Raw genomic sequence first — 17,450 nt, forward strand, 5'->3', positions numbered from 1 at the left:
TTGAAACTATCTGTATTGCCTCATTTCTTTCTGTCTGTTTCTTTCTCTCCCACTTTCTCAAGGATCTCTGGAGAAAGAAAAAGATTTAAGAAAGATGGAGTGGACAGAGCGAGGACCATTCAATATTTGCTTTTACCTTATTGGCAACAGAGGTAGAATTTCATAGGAACGGTGCAGAAACCTAAGATAGACAAAAAAGACACCATGAGTAAAATAATTGAACTTTTCCATACTGAATGAATATACAGCATGCATGACTATATTTTCTGCCCGAGCAGTAGACAGCGAAGAAGCCTCTTGGCAAGCCTATTACAGTCTCTCATATGTGGGGCAAAATGGCTAAAAACAGAGAGACGAACCACAAAAAATCATAGGGTCATTAATATCAGACTACTGCTTTGGGAATTCAGAATATTAGAAATTATGTAAAATTTGTCACGTCTCCACACAAGGCTTTTGCTTGTAAAGTTTTAGCTTATGATACCATTTTCTCTCTCTACCTGAACCAAAAGAGTGTTAAAAGATATTACTTTGAGAAATAAGATTTATTTGTTCACGAAGACACCAAAACTCACTTTAACTGACCATTAAGTGGAATTTCTTTAGACTCTGACTTTTAATGGTGCTACTACTTTTTCCAGGAACTGCAAGGTGGGTGTTTTGGCAATTAAGTACTTAAAAAGACACATACAGTAACTGACTGTGTCACTGCAAAGAGTTATACAGAAGAACTAAAACCTACAACTTGGAATTTGCAATTACTTGCAGTCTTCTAAAAATCTTAATGAAAAAGAAAAAAAAAGTTCCTAAATGATCATCAATCCAAGGTGATTTCCTCTTTTGCAGAGAGGGCTACTGTCAATGGCTAAAGCAGGATGAGGCAAAATTCATCAGAAAACACAGAACTTTTGAGGCTAATGAAGGGTCTAACATTGAGTGATGTGCATTTGCAACACACCAATTAGACTACAGCCAGTGCTGCGAATCACCATCATTGTCAACTGACATGTCTTCACCTAATGTTCCACTTGCAAATTAATATGTGTGTGTATGTATGTGTGTAAGAGGTACAGGTTTTTGTTGCACTCATGCTGATCCAAATGTGTGTTAATGTCTTGTAGAAAGCTACTAATTGCATACACAAGCACTTTTACAGATTTGGTTGACTTGTCTGTGGTTTTGCCATGTCATGTTTGTCCTTGACAGGTGCTGGACCGCTAATTGCTTTTGGCAAGCTAGCAAGTAAGGACGCTCTTATTAGAATGTGGATGTGTGTTGTTTGAAAGAATAGCCTTTAAACTTTTCATTTTGCGTTTAATTGCAAAATGTGGTTATGACAAGATTTGACCAAAAAGAAAATGTTTTTCTTCGTAATAAGGTCAGGGTAAGCCTTTACAATCAGACATCAGCAATGTCAATTAAAAAGTAACTCACCAATTTGCAGCACTAACAAAATAGAATCTGTGTGCTGAGGTTTATTCCATGTTTTGTTTTAAACACTGCGAGCTAAAAGTGATTACTGTGTGATAAATCAAAGGTGGAAAAGTGTCAGTTATTGACAACATGCTTTGGTATGACTTTGCTTTGTGTGTAATTTAATAATGAAACAGTAGGAGTGTGTTGCTGTTCTGCTCTGTTTCATGTACATCATGCATCTGCTTTCTGTAACCCTACAGCACAAGATCAATTTGTAGTGCAGGAGAAGAACAAATGTTTCACCTCCTCGCTTTTATCTGTCATTTTTTCCGCTCAAAATAAACACAAACGCTACAAACACTCAAAAATACACGCAGAACATCAACAGACATCAACGTGACAGCGTTTTCCCTTTTTAAAATGGATACCTAAACCATATCAATTCTGCTTTCTTGGACAGCGTTCCTCTTTCTCAAGAAGTAACCGACTGTTAAAACAGCCTTTGTGTGTGTTGTTTGATGAAGGCGATTGTACATGCTGTGGTGATGTTTCCTTCCATCTGTCTACTGTGAAACAGAGCCTGGGGCAACTCTGTGAGACGAGAACGGTTTGCTCGGCTGTATACTGTACATTCAGTTGAATAAAGTCTTATGCTATATTCATGTGCAGTTGTGCATTCATTCATTCGCACAACAGTGAAAAAAATCTAGTTAATGAAGATTCTCTTTTACAAAAGGTTACTAATATGTGTCCTTAAAGGAGAAAAATTAACATGAGGATGTTTTAACCTCTTCAATATCTCTAACAGAGGACTGATTAATAAAGATGTGCAACAAAAATTGCAATGGGTTTGACAATGTGTTTGCCTTTGCATGGTGAAGGTCACTGGATTGATTTCAAATAAAAATCTTATGTGGTGAAGATTTCAATCTTAATGACGAGCCTTTGTGAGGTCAGGAACTACACTGGGCCTGGTGGCAACAAAAGCAAGTGGGAAATAAATTGCATGGAAGTGAGTTAAGGGTGGGAGGAGGAATTTTTAATCAATCACCATCTTTGAATTGGCAGCCTTCTTATTTTTCCTCCTCCGTGTTAAAATTTTCATTTTCGCTGCTTCCTTTTCACACACGAAAGGAGGATCTGACCAAAGTCACAGGAACACATGGTAAGATCAATGCTCACACGTTTTTCTCCTTCATCCACTATTTTTTTTGGGGGGGTGGGGGGTGACAGGAGAGAAAAAGAATAGTGCTTCCATAATCACTAAGGAGTCATTATTTGGCACTCTTCCTCCCCAGATGGCCGAATGCTTGATGTTCTTGTCACGTTGTGTTGCATTTTCCCTGCCTTGAATGGACTGTGTACACAACCATTGTTTGATGAGTAAAATTGAAGGCAAGCCTTGTAAACTGTGGATGCCCCCTTGCCAAAGACATGGCACTGCAAAGACAATGTGTGCAGACATCTCTTTTGCACTCTCGAGACTTTGTGCTCCTTAGCTTTAGGCTTTAGAGAGGAAGCAGACTGTATTACTGTATGTGGAACAAAACCTGACAACTTTTCTATGCCATTAAGCTTGAAAACTGTTATGGTTGAAGAAAGATAACCACAGTGCCTTTATGTTAAACTACCAATTATAAGCCACAGATTAGGTGGCACTGCAGTTTATGCCTTGCTGTTTGCACAAAGCGCACAGTGCACAAATTATCCCCTTTAGTTGACAGAGAACAGATTGCTCAGCTGTCATTCCTACTACTGCCAGTTCCACAAAGAGAAAATCTTTCACATTTCCTCCATTTTATTTATTTTGTATTTGATTTATTCATTTGACTCAGATAAGTGCTTTTAGGAGTGCCAGATGAACATAAAGCATAACCCCCATCAATCCACTTCCAGCAATCCACTCATCCATCCATCCATCTCTCTTTCCATTCATGCATTTGTTTTGTTATCCTGGGTGGGGTCACAATGGGAGCACAGCAAGAAGCCCAATCCAGACATCACTTTCCCAATTATTGTTCCACACATGGCAGATCCTGTCCCTCTAGCTTTTCCTGGGTTTATCCTGAGTGAGGACAGTACATGTCCACTCAGATGATGGAAGAGAAGCCACCTGTTTGGGGTGCCAGCCGGTACAATATTGATTATTTTTAGTCAGGTTGTTTTTCATTGTTTGGGCTATAGGCCTCTTGGCATCAGCATATATCAATGCCATAGTATTGGAATGAGTGATTAAATAATGACATATAGATATAACATTCTGATACTTACATCACATATTTGAGGGTCAACTCACATATACTAAGGTAGTGTACTTTGGTTATGACACTCTAAGTGCATCATGCTCAGCGCTAAACTGCTCCAGTGCAAATTCCTGTGAAGCCAGAAAGACGGCATCATCTGCAAAAAGCAGACGTATTGATCCAAACATTACTGAGATACAGACTCTCCAGACCTCAGCTGTGCTTTGATAATCTGTCCATGAACATCCCACACACAGTGGCAAGAGGATTCTTGTCTAACCGCTTCTGAAGAATATCTGTAAAACTGGAACTTTGAATAAATTACTTCAACCCTGACAAAAAGTAAAAAAAATAAAAAAAAATAAGTAAAGTACATTTAGTGCCAAAATGGATGTTTAACCACATGCTGAGTCATCTGTGACAACTTATCTATAAAAGTAGGAACAAATGTTTGTGTTTTAAAAACTTTTGTAGTGACTTGGTGTGCCATAGTGTCATGCTATACAAATAGCATGATTGTCATATTAATTTCAACCACCACTGTTTAACACTGCCTATTGAATAGCTGTATTTGATCATCTGCATAATATAGTGTGGTAATTTTTACACACTATCTGTACAGAATTTCTGACACATTTTCTCTACACTTTCAGACCACTTTAGCTAATGGTCCCTTTGGAGCTGGTAGCTAGCTCTCCCTCTCTACAAGATGTGCCCTTGAAAAACCTGAAGATCCTGCATGAGTCATACTGCGTATATGTTTGTGGATGCCTATTGAATCTAATAGTTTAAATGTAACTAATGCAAAGCACAGTTGATAACACAATTGATACACCACCCCATGATTCAGTGGTCTCTGTTCCTAGTCCCGCTATTCCACAAGGATGTCTAATAACCGCTATGCAGAGCAGTTAAGGTGGTATTATCTTACTGGAAGAATCACATCACCCTCCTCTGTCTGAGACAGTTCACACAGACAAGATACAGCACACAGACTTCTCTTAAAGAGGCCTGGTGGAGCAGAAAGGCTAAGTGACAGCAGAGCAGGGTTGAACAAGAATAGCTTGACAGGCATAGTGGTTAAGAGGGAATCAGCATGCTTAATCATACCCACTTTTCAACATTTGTTTGGGTGGGGAGGGAATGAGGGGTGTCATTTTACCAGGAGCACCCAGTTTACTTTGACACTTCTTTTTCTTTTCTGTTTCACTTGCAACAACAGAACTGTTGATGCCACTTGGGTGAGGAACAGCTAAAATGTGCAAAATGAGTATCCAATTAATCTCAAATTCAAGGTGGAGTATGGTGGTGAGAGCATTTTGATGTAATATACATGGGTAATCTGCATTTAAGAGGAATAGAGATTGTAAAATGGTCCAAACTGTCCATAAAACTTGCATGTTAAGTCTCATAAAAGACAACATAAAATTTACTTATGTGTCCCTAATGCGAGGAGTCAAATTTATTTACTCTCTCAGCTTGTGAAAGAGTCAAACACATTACTGCACTCACCTTCGTAAATAAATGGTTCAGGACACTGACTGACAGTGGCAGTGTCCACACTAACACCACCGCTGGTAAGGAGCATGGTTGTGACAAAAAGTGTGACCAGAGTAACACCACTGTAGCATTTGTTCTGTCAACACGAGCTGAGACTACATTTAAACCTTGTAGCTCTGAATCTGCCTGGCCCTCTGCATGTGCTCATAGACTGAGCTCCAAATGGTAATCATCATTTTGTTTTACTCAATTTTAGCTTTTGCTCTAATTCAGGCTCAGTAAAGTCTGGTGGAAAAGACTGATATTTGGCACCTCCAGCTGTGACATCAACAAAACATATTAATATGTTCCATGTGGGTGTGAAACCCCTTGGCCTCAGTGGTGAAAACACTGACCTAGGAAGATAACCAACATGGCCATTTTGAAGAAAACGCTATTCCACAATGGTCGTCCGCCTCCACACTTGACCAGTCCAACTAATAAAGAAGTGGATGGTATAGCACAGCTACTTTGTCGACCTGTGCTGGCCTCTTCCTCGAGTAAAACACTGACACTCACTGTGTGTTTTAGACACAAGAGCATTGTTAAATACTCACCTGTAAACTGGAGTTGTTACTTGTCTTTGTTAAAATTATAAAGGTGTTCAGATTTCACCAGACAATAAATTAGATACTCATTCTATTTCCCAGAAAGAAAGAAAAACTCTGTCAGTCAAATTTGTGTCTTTCAGCCTTTCCTGACCTGGTAGTACTTGAGGAAGAGGGAGCAAAAGCCTCTATCCATTGTTGCTATTCAAGAGAAAGGAGAAGAAGTTTGCAGGAGACATGAGTTTATCAGCAGAATCAAACATAAGTAGTAAACAGTTGAGGGACTTGGCCGACAAACACATTCTAGCTAAGTAGGTACAAGAGAGGGTTGCTAAACAGAGAGCCTAAACAGGATTTAACAGCGTGAACAATGAAGGTACTCACTACAAATACTCCAAGGAAAACTTTCCAAGGATGAGACAGACAGAGCCAGAAAAAGTTGCCAAACAAAGTTGAAGCCTATTGCAGACTGGGACACACTCATTGCCACATTTCTGTACTGACTATTGATGGGCCGCAAATGGCTATGGATGTCTTTGCTGAAAAAAAAAAAGCTCTGGAACCAACTAGCCCCCCTTTGTGAAGCAGTGGGTGTCGCTCTGCAGCTCGGAGATTCTCGTGGGAAGAGTAAGAGAATGTTTGTTTCACACTGCCTGTGCGTGAACGCTCTGCCTCGGCCGGGGAAATGTGTGTCAGGAGAAGGGGGTTCCAACCAAATGGTTGGGTTCACCTTCTCCTGCTCAGTCTGATGGTAGCACAGAGCAGAGGGAGGAGCAGAAGGGGGGCAAAATAGAAAGCTACAGGCAGACAACACAAACTTCAGGAATGTGAATGGAAGGACCTGGGGACTGGTGGAGGAAGGAAGAACATCCTTCTTACTTCACCTAGGTATTTAGTTTGTGGTAACAGCAACACTTTGAGCTGGTTATTGTTCAGGACAATGGAGTCTTGAGTGTGAAGACATGTCTGTAGTTTTCATCAACCAACATGGATCCTAAGGTAAGGGAAGAAATGGGCCTGGAACCAGCAGCAGCCGCATCAGAGGCAGGTTACAGGCCAAGTAAAGATCATCTGCCACCATGAGACCTAGACAGGATAGGCAGCTTCAAACAGCACAAGGGTTAGACAATGTCATGCTTGACTGGCAGTAAATCATCTGAAGTTGCTGCCTGAAGTTGTGATTTGTTAAAAATCACAGATGATCCTCAGTGGTAGAGATTAGCAAAGTTAGTTACAAGTTGCTTCAAAATTTCAGTACACAGCTCCAGTGTGGTCACGGCCACAGAGACCAGTAGACAGTAAAGCCTTGGTGAAACAAAACATGGCTGAATTCTCTGTTTGTCCTTGTAGCATTTGTCTCTGTTCTGGAACTTAGACTTTGTCTTTTTATGTGTTTCACAACACCTCCATTGTGAAAGACCAATGTGGTAAAAATGTGACAGAAACCTGGATCAAATAGCTGTTGTATAATGCTAACTTAGTGATGCGCTAAGGTCTAAACACTGAGAGAAAGATATAATTTCAAAACTGCCCACATTAGTCTGACATGGTCTAATAGAGGGAGTGTGACAGAAGACAAGTGGGAGAGGAACGGTAACGGAATGGAGGGAGGGCAGCAGGCCGAGTGCCACTGCCAGGACATTGATGACCAAATGAATAAAATGTGCCCGCACTAACGGCATTTGCAGATTGTTGTTGCTGCGTTGCGGCAACTTGCTTCAAGGCCACTGCTGCCATCTGCGGTGCTTTCCTTCACAGGAGTTGATGTTATGCACTGTAATTAAAGTCTAACAGCCCACTAAAGGAGTGAGTTCTGTAAGCTGTGAAATGTCTTTGAGTAAAAAAAAAAAAAAAAAGTATATGTGTATATTGCACTTTCTGAGGTTAACATCAACATACCATATGAATGAATGCAAGGAGCATAAAAGAACAGTTGATTTCAATACACATAAATACCAGGTAACCATTAATTTAAACACATCTTTGCTGAACCAGCAGGGTTGTCAGTTACAATACTCTCTCTCCATATTCTTGCGTTGCACTAGTCTTTACTAAAGCAATATGAGGACAGCTTCCAGGTCAGACTTATAACAGACAGAGACGTTTCACAGTGTGCTGTAGGGAGACGATGTACTATAGACCGAATAAACAGCAACTATGTACTGTACACTGATTCTGTTTAATTAGGAATAAGCCAAAAATAATGGAGTCACTGACAAAGCTAAGATGCTGTGAATTTACTCTGTAAGGACAACAATCTGATCACTCAGTCACATTATGGGGACTTGGCTCCCATCTCTGCTGGTTGTAGGGTTGAGATTTGGATTTGGGTTGAGGTTAGAGTTAGATTATGGGAGGTTAGGAGAAGGGTTGGGGTTAGTACTCATGTATGTGCGTTTGTATCAACTGTTGCATCATGTTTTGGTGGGGGTTCAACCTAACACCACATCAGCTACAGCATACATGAAAGAATATTCTCTTTTTGAAACCACACAAGGAATTTCACTTAACCCTCAGTAGACTCTGAATAATTTTTGTGGAATGAAAATGAAAATACTCTTGATTTGTAAGGTATTTGCAAACCAATGCTTTTGGTAAAACATGAAATTACCATCCAATCCATCACATCAAAGGCAACAAGTGGTTTTAATCTTTGGTACTTTTGTCTCCAAAAATCTGTTCTGCCAATGGAAAGTGCAAAAATTTACAATATAATTTTTAGGTAACCTTTAAAAATAATTAGACAAGTTACAACAGCCAGTGTTTGCTTTTATCTAGGAGAGGAGCCTGAATTTTTTTTATCACACTCTTAAGAAAGAGTCCAAAGATGCAAAATGTGGTAGCAACTGCACTGTGAGCACCAAAAGATAATTTCTTAGCCTGTATTTGCACACAACATATTGGCAGTACAGAGACCCTTTAATCTAGTAGCTGCTGCTGTGTGGTGTTGCATAAAGAATAGAGCACATTAACAAAATACTTTACAACCTCTTTCAAACTGCTTTCTATTGCTTTTGATTACTACATATTTGTAAGAGGTAACCACAATCCCCATATTAACACAATCATAAAGCACACAGCTAATTGCTAAAGTTATCATTTCAAATACATTTATTCTGTGTGTTTATATGTCAGTGTGGTCTGCAAACAACTTAAAGACGTGATTGTGGTCTCATCCCACATTGCCAGATGTTGTAGTTAATGAATGCCTCATACAATAGATTTTCTAATCTACAATTCATATTCTTCATTCTAGATGAATACCTATGTTGTTGCAAGCTGTTGTGTGCAGATACTTCATTGCCTAACTCCGATTATCAATGAGACAAGGCTGAAATAGCCCCTTGTTAGAGCATGTTTGCCTTTCAAGTCTCTTGTTTGAATCTTATAGTCTATTTAACAAAAAACAAGGATGAAAATACAAATAGCGTTGGATGTGTCTCCAGATTTTTAAACTAAATCATCTGTCGCAGCATGATGTGAACCTTTGAAAAGGAAGTAACAGGAAGCACAAAAGCAAAGAGCATTTAACAGTTGGAGACAACAGCACAATCGCGTTTCGAATACACTTCCTTGCTGTCAGCGAGAGATTGTCACAATAGATCACACAGTAACTTCCTGTAGAGCTGTCTGTGTCAGTCCATCAGTCACATTAGCAATCTAAGTGGGGCTCAATCAAGTGCAGTCTTGGTAAGGGGAATCTGTCTGTCCCCAGTATGTGTCCATCAGAAGGAAAATGTTGAGTATTGATTTCATGTCTGGAGAGCCTACAGACTGCAGCTGGAAGTGACAGTCAGTGACTCAGCTCTGTTCCGGTGACAGACAAAAAGCTGAAAGAGAAACAGCTTTTGAAGGTACACTGAGAGACTATCAAGCAGATGTTTATTGTAAAGACAGAAACTAATTTCTTCTTGACAATGTCACACGAACACTGGGTGCCAACTAGTTAACGTAGCATTGCTGTGCTCACAACTATCTTCTGGCTTATTTTTGATAAGAAGAATGACAGTATTATGCCAGGTTTATGGCAGTCTGCCAGTCATGGATGCCAAGACAACAGCTCTGTGTAAATTCACATTAATCTTCTTGCCAAGAAAGAACAAAAAAAAAAAAAAAAAAAAAAAAAGCTAAGAATAATGAAAATGATGGTATCAGTTTTGTCCTGTTTTCACGTTTGGTATCCTGCCACCCCCATTGCTTATTGACTGTTGATGTTTACTTTTTATTGTTTTCTATGTGTTGGCAGGTCAGACCTTTATAATGAGGGCAAATAGAGAGGCCAGGGCATATAAACACAGAGCCAAGTTTGTGTTCCAGAGTTAAATGCTAAATATTGGCTGCCAAAAAGAAGTGATAAATGAAGCTTACTGTGAAGTGTAGAATTAATTTGTGCCATTATGGTGCGATTTCTCTTCGGTACAAGATAAATGTGCTGGGTTTTTTTTTATCATCACAGAGTACTGTACAACTCACATTTAAAGGGGCACATTGTTGTTTTTACACATGAAGTTCAGTTTAGTCGTCAGGAGGAGCACTACTCAGCCTATGAAAACAGCTTTATAATGTCTAGAGGGGGCTCTGCAAAGTTAAAAAGAAGCAGCATATATCAGCCTTTGCTCGAGATGAACATCCCCTCTTTTCATGCGCGTACAGTACTTTTGCGAGAAGAAAAAGTAACACAAATGCTGTCTTCCCACCAGCAAAAGTACAGTGTTGTTGACTAACTTCATCAACTGTGAGAAGTTTCCTTCCCCCGAAGACCTGTGAAGATGAAACAGACACATTCCCTTGTTGTCTTGTCTTTGGATTGTTTCCGTTATCATCAAGAAGCGATTCTTTAAGACAACTATTTACTTCACACTCACCCACTGAGAGAGATTTTGTTTTGGGGGGATATCAAAGTGCCAAAAACAAAAAAAGTTAAGTAAAATAGAGAATAGTATAAAAGCACATGACAACACTTGCACCAGTGCTCAAACTCTTCAAACATGTGAATGAATGAAAAATAACTTAAGCATTTTTTATTCTATTTTTGAAGGAGACTGAACACATTTTTATTCAGGCAAAAAAAGGGCTTGTATTCAATGTTTATTAAAAAGCACTTGAAGTCCCTCCCTCTATTTTGTCAAAGCAACAATACAGTCCCCCTTCAATTTTGTTATTTGGAGACTTAAACAATTCTGTTTGAAGTGTCTCCTTTTTTTTTTGTGTGTGTGTGTGTGTGTGTTTTTTTTTAAGGATGTGGATTTGGCTTGTAACCATGGCTTCACATTTTTGTGCCACAAGATTTACATAAAAAGCCCGCAGTCTGGAAAGTTTCGAACACATTCTGGCGAAAAGTAGACTAAGGATGAGCGACAAAATGAAAGCCTCAAGGACTGGTGGGTGGTGGGGTGGGGGGTAGTGTGTGTGTGTTGGGGGGAAAGGAGGGAGGGGAGTTGGTGGTGAGGGCAGAGGGAGAGGACACTGGAGGGGGGTTGCTGGGTAGCTGAGCTTTAGCCTGGCTGCGTTTGAGAGTAGCAAATCCGACTTGGTTGGTAAACAGAGGCTCCAGGGACACTTCTTTTGCATGCAGGCTGCTGCGGACTAGATGGAAGCCCTCTGTGATTCTAATAGAGTAAGCTCATAGAAATCACCGTAGAAAATGCCAATAAGGCTGACAGCCGCCACTACAGTCCCGACACAGACGCTCACTCAAACACACCAGTGCTGGAAAAAAAAAAAAAAAAAAAAAAAAAAAAAATATATATATATATATATATATATATATATACAACGTGCAGACACGCACAAGCAGAGAAATATGCATTCATTTGTGATCTCTCTTCCCACATGGGTATACACATCCCCTTCTGAAGAATAACTCTAAGCTTTAAGTATCATAAGGGCATCATCTCTCTATAATCTAACCCCCATTGGCTTGGACTGAGTTAGTTTAAAAAGGAGGAATAGTGCTTTTCAACTGTACACAACAGCTAACAAACACATTTTATGGCCGTGATTTTCAAAGGCGAATGCCACACACTTTAGATTATTCTTGCGTCCTTGGACGGTTAAGTCAAAAGCTGACTTTGAATGGGATGCTGACTTTGTGCAGCCACAAGGTTTTTCGTTGGAATTTTAATTTCATTTCAGCATGAGCTTAATATGGCTGTGCACAGTCTGCAGCACCCAAAAATCAGCAGCTCCCGATTTTACACCCCAGTGACATCACAAATTCAAGGGTTCTGCCTCTGATGTCTAGCTTTAGGAAAAACTGATGCAAGTTCACAGACATCGCCCGAACTGTCCTGGGACGGAAAAATAATCTATGAATACTTAAAATGTCTGGCATTACCCTTTAATAACCCCTTTTTCTGATCTATTTTGCTATAATGGACTAATGCTATGTACAGTATGGATGGTCTTCTCTGAATGTATAAGAAGATGAGACAGACCTCCCTCGAGATCTGTTTTCTTTTCCTCTCCTCTCCTTTCTTTTCCTTTAGAGGGAAGCACCTGTAATTTGTCTTCATCAACTATTATGGACATCCTCAGGAACAAAACCTAGACCCGAAAAGTATCAAATCAACAGCACATTTTTCAGAAAATGGCAGATCCAATTTTATACATGTCCCTGAGGCTTCCCTCTAACTGTTGGTGTGCTGACCCTTCACTCATTTGACGCTGCTTCTCGCAGCCTAGGAGGAGCTTTTCAAGATTGTTTCTGTCTCCTGCAACCTGTGAGATGGGCCTCAATTGGAGAAATGCTAACAAGATGTCCCAATGATGTTCAATAGAGCGTCTTGAAGACATGCAAACCTGGCTGGCCAAATTGCAAATAATCTACAAGAGACAGAAGAGATGGAGTTTCGTCTCATTTTGACATCTGGCGAGATAGCGTTGTCTTGTTTGTCACTTAATGTGATGTGTGGTAGGAGAAAAAACATGGTAAATGTTGATTTGAATCTCCAAAGAACTCAGTACATTCTCTCTACAGCATCCATTTACGTGCTCATATTAACAACTTCCCTGAAAGTTGGAGCGCCGAACAGAGTTTTGTCCTGCAGATGATTTAGAAGGATTACATAACACCACCCATATACCTGACTTAAATGACCCTGAATCACTACGGTTAATGTGAAAACTGTTTCAATTTGACATTTTCATTCTGCTCAACCACTGCAGCTTTTTCCTTTGCCGCCAATCCTCCCACTGTGTCCCATGAAATATATAATTCAAAAGGCCCATTTTAGTCTTTCAAATGTGAAACTGACTGACGTACTTGTCATTCCACAATCACTCCTGTCGCACTTTTATATCTTTTTGCCTTGGAAACATCCTCATTTCTTCAACCAACAACTGTAAGTAAAGTGTCAACTATTTTGCTGTGTAAAATTCTCCAGCAATAGGTTTTTTTTGTTATTATTATATAAATTGAACATTCCAGAACCCATTACAAATGTAATGTCATTTATGAATAAGGAGCAATCAATGTGAAAAGATCAGGAATAATAACTGTAATATCAGTAATAACACCAGGATCTTGGGATTTTAAAATATATCATCTATTAACATCAAGCTAAACTGCTAAAAAAAGTTAAACAAATGCATAACTGATGAGGCACTGTGCTACTTAGCAAACACTACAAAGAGAACGCTAATTGGGAAACTAGTTAAAATCTGTAAACCAGCATAGCTGTACTTGTCAAATTTGACCCAAATTGCTACACTTACAGCAAAGTCACACAGACTGGATGATTTAAAAAAGAACTATCCACCGGCTATTCTTGTAGGTTCTTTAATCAAGGAGAGATAATTCTATGGATAATTCTCATATCTGTGCCACTGCTTTATGTCTTGTAAGTAATTGAATAATAACATCAGGAATGTAATCATATCTCCTGTCATTAAATAGGCCACTGTAACATTTTTCATGTTGGTAGAAATTGATTAGCACTTGCTCAATTGCCTCCCACATCGATGTTCTGTGTGGAAATCTTACAACTGCATAAACAAACAAGGTTTTCCTCTGACACTAAAAATCACATTCCAGCAACTTTGATTGGAATACTTTATGGAGGTGAGCCAAGAGTGGTATCAAACAATATGGATTGGGTCCACTCAACATACTGCAAACTGTCAGGTTCAAATGATAAAACCAGACTGAAATTGGCCTGCGTGCGAAGAATTGCTGAGGGCAAGGATTATAAAGGTTTTTCACCCACCACCTTGCCCCCTGTATTGATTTAAGTATAACTAGGAGATTTATCAACACACAATGTTTGACAGGGAGTTCAGTAACATTTAGAATTAAGTTGCAACTACCAGGGTGGAATAAAAATGCCACCGCAGCAGAGATTTAGGAAAAGGACAGGTGGGTCATGTGGCCATTCTGTACATACTGTATATATTTAGCACATCAGTCTGTTTTAACCTGTTTTAGCCTATTGTAGCTGAAACTTCTAAAGCAGTGGATCATAGTACAGGATCTGTCTGGATAAAAAAAAAAGGTCCTGCTTAAATTAATCCACACAGGACCACTATGAAAATCTAATGTTCAAGTTTGCATTGGGAAAATTAATCTTAACATGAATTTACTCAAATCTAGAGATGAACCATTATTAATCCCCCAATCCCCTTGCTTTTTTGGTCTATTCTGGGTAAACAGTGTCTCAGAAAAACAATGTGCAATGTGCATCCACAATTTTTTGGTTATTGGATGTATTCTCTACTGAATACTCTAAATACATAGCATTCATTGTAAGCATTTCCACCCCTTAACTTGATGCCATTTCAGAGAGTGAGTGTGTTCCCCTATCAGGAATATAGGCTCTTACATGTATTGTGCACATGTCCTAACCCCCAACTGTACTCAAGATTTCACTTTTTTGTTGTAAATTCAAGATACTATGAATAATCTTTTCTATCTCTTGGTGTATCTAAGCAAATACTTATCACTGTGAGAACATTTATACCCCATCTGTTTAACTCAGCAATGTTATCTTTATGGAAAACAGGCTGTGAGCCCTGCGTTGCCTGGAAGCACATGTGGGATGAGATAGGAGACGGATACAAGAAGATGGGAGACAACACAGTGCACGGAGCATTGAAGCAAAAAAGCAGCAAGGGAATATGTCAAGAAATCAAAGCCCAGACAAGTTGAAGGGGAAGAGGATTCAGATGCACAAACATACATTGTGTTTTTCTCAGACCTGAAGGTGGAAGAGCGCAGCTCAAATCAAATTCCACTTAGCTATTTTCAAACTTGGGTCTGCTCTCAATGTAAAATAGTTTTTCACAACACCTTGCTCTGCCTCAAAGTGGGACGGCGTGTAACTGACCCACTTGTGTAAAGCTGTGATTTTAACTCTAAAGGCATATACATATGCATGTCCCTCCAAAGACACAAAAAAAGAGATCATATTAGAGCCTCAATAATTTTAAACATGAGCTGCAGTTTGATGCTATTTAGATAACTGTGTCGGTTTAAAGTTGAAGTTTGTAGCATTTTAAGATGTCACGAGAAGGACTTTTTTTTTCTTGTTTCTTGTGACATTGTTTTCTATCCAAGTAGCATCAATATGTTTTGTAGTCTTTTTCACAACTGCTCTGTTTTTATAATAGAATTCAAACTGTACATGGGGCTGTGGTTTGGACAGGACATGGCAGTTTGATGATGATCTTTTTATCATTTCTCTTTTAATTAATGGTGTTGGGACAACTATGAAAGATCTGGGTTTGTTTTCCAAGAGACAGATAAATGGTTTTTGTCTCCATTCCCTCTATTATAACATTAATAAAACATTTAGTGCAGTCAAGAAAGATCACAAATCTTACAGTAATTTTCCTTTCTCGCATTGTCTCCATCTTTTGGTTATAATGAACTCCCAAGCATGTGTTTACAGGCTCCTCTAGCAATCACTGATGATCCTAAACCTACCTGTTAACTCTCATTGCTGTAGCTGCTGCTTTGCCCCTCCTTTACCTCACTGCCACGAGTGTCAAGCCCAAAGCTTCAGCTCCTCATGGGGGATCTTTGCATGATTTCATCAACCCGAAAAAAACTTTTGAATTATTCAAGTCAAACATCTGCATTGTTGTTTACTTGTTTTTTTTTTTCTCTTTCCTGATTGAAAATTAATCTACCAGAAGTGCATCCTCTCCTAATGTTTTGCTTTCACTCCCTATCTTTTTGTGTTCGTTTTTCTTTTTATTGATTTGACTCTTTGCTGAGAATCCCACAATGCCAATGAAGGGCTTATATAAAAATATTAATTTGATGACACATGCATGAGCTGATGAGGGACTCACAAAAACCCTGCTGGACTTAAGACTTGTTCTTTGTGCGTAATGTCTGTCTTGAGCAGCAGCAAAGTTGCTATAAATACATACTTTATCTATCACATAAAATGCGGCAAGCTGGGAGTTCTGGTTGTACATTTTGTTTAGATTTTCACAATGTAGTCAGTGTGATAGCTGAAATGGTATAAAACACTTCTATTGTGCCATTTGATTAATTTATCTTTTGTATTCTGCATATTTTTAAACACTACAGTATGACTCAAAAGTCAATTAGACTCTTTTACAATTAATTGCTGCTTTAATAGAAAAACTACTAACTATTGTAGAAACCCACTAATAAAACACTCTTATCCTACAATAACAGTTGTCAGTCTCCAGGTTTTAAGGTGTGATGATTGTCAGTAAGCAAAAATAGCCAACACTGACACAAACAAATTTGTTATTTTTTAAAGACGTAGCTAATTAACACATTTGGAGAACGGTGTATTGTTAACTGCCGCAGTGAATCTTGCATCGCCCAAAAACATGTTCTCTCTTTCTTGTATTTCTGGAAAGTAATTAGAGTCTGTGACTCCCTAGTCAATCATTTATCACCGCTTCTCACAGATATCGTCAAACATCATTTTGATGGTGTGGCTGATAAACAAAAGGGGATACGAAGGTCAGTGACATTCTCACAGAGAACATCTACAATTAAGAGCCACGGACGAGTATTAGAGCTTCCTTAAATGAAAGTTATCTTTGCAATTACTCTGCACTTGCTTATCTCTGATGATATTGGCACATGGCAGCACAGAATAACGATGAGACAGGATGACATTTGGCTATCCTTGTTTTGTCCTTTCCCCCACTTCAATAAAAATGTAAACAATGTTTACAGTTTGTCCTTAAAGGCTGGAAACTCCTGACACAACAGTATTATAATTTACATAGATGGATGCTAGGGGACAGCATGCCACATTTGATTATTTAATTGAAAGAAAAAAGGCTAAAATCCAGTTGATAGAAGACTGATATGTGGCCTTCAGGCAGTGACAACATCACAGTCACATCTCTATTATCACCACAAATGTTCTTCCTTCTTTGATAATAAGTTCCACCTGCACATGTTACCTGCTGTCACAGTACTAACACTTATCTACATAAATACAGTATTTATTTTTTTGTCCCGTTTTCCAGTACTTGAGATTTATTCCAAGCTGAATGTAAAGCTTCATAGTGATGCACAAGGACACAAGTCCAAAGGTTCAGCAGCAAACGACAATCTATCATGGGACTGCAGAGCACCTGCTGGGGCCCAGATGTGCTCTGGCACTTTTCTACAGGGTGGCTGGTGGAGCGCTCCCTGAGGGACTCAGCCTACAGCTGTGACAGTGGCTACAACGCGTCTGCCTGATCCACACATCCGAGCCCTTCCCTG

Source organism: Lates calcarifer, linkage group LG8, assembly GCF_001640805.2.
Source record: "Lates calcarifer isolate ASB-BC8 linkage group LG8, TLL_Latcal_v3, whole genome shotgun sequence".
NCBI lineage: Eukaryota > Metazoa > Chordata > Actinopteri > Centropomidae > Lates > Lates calcarifer.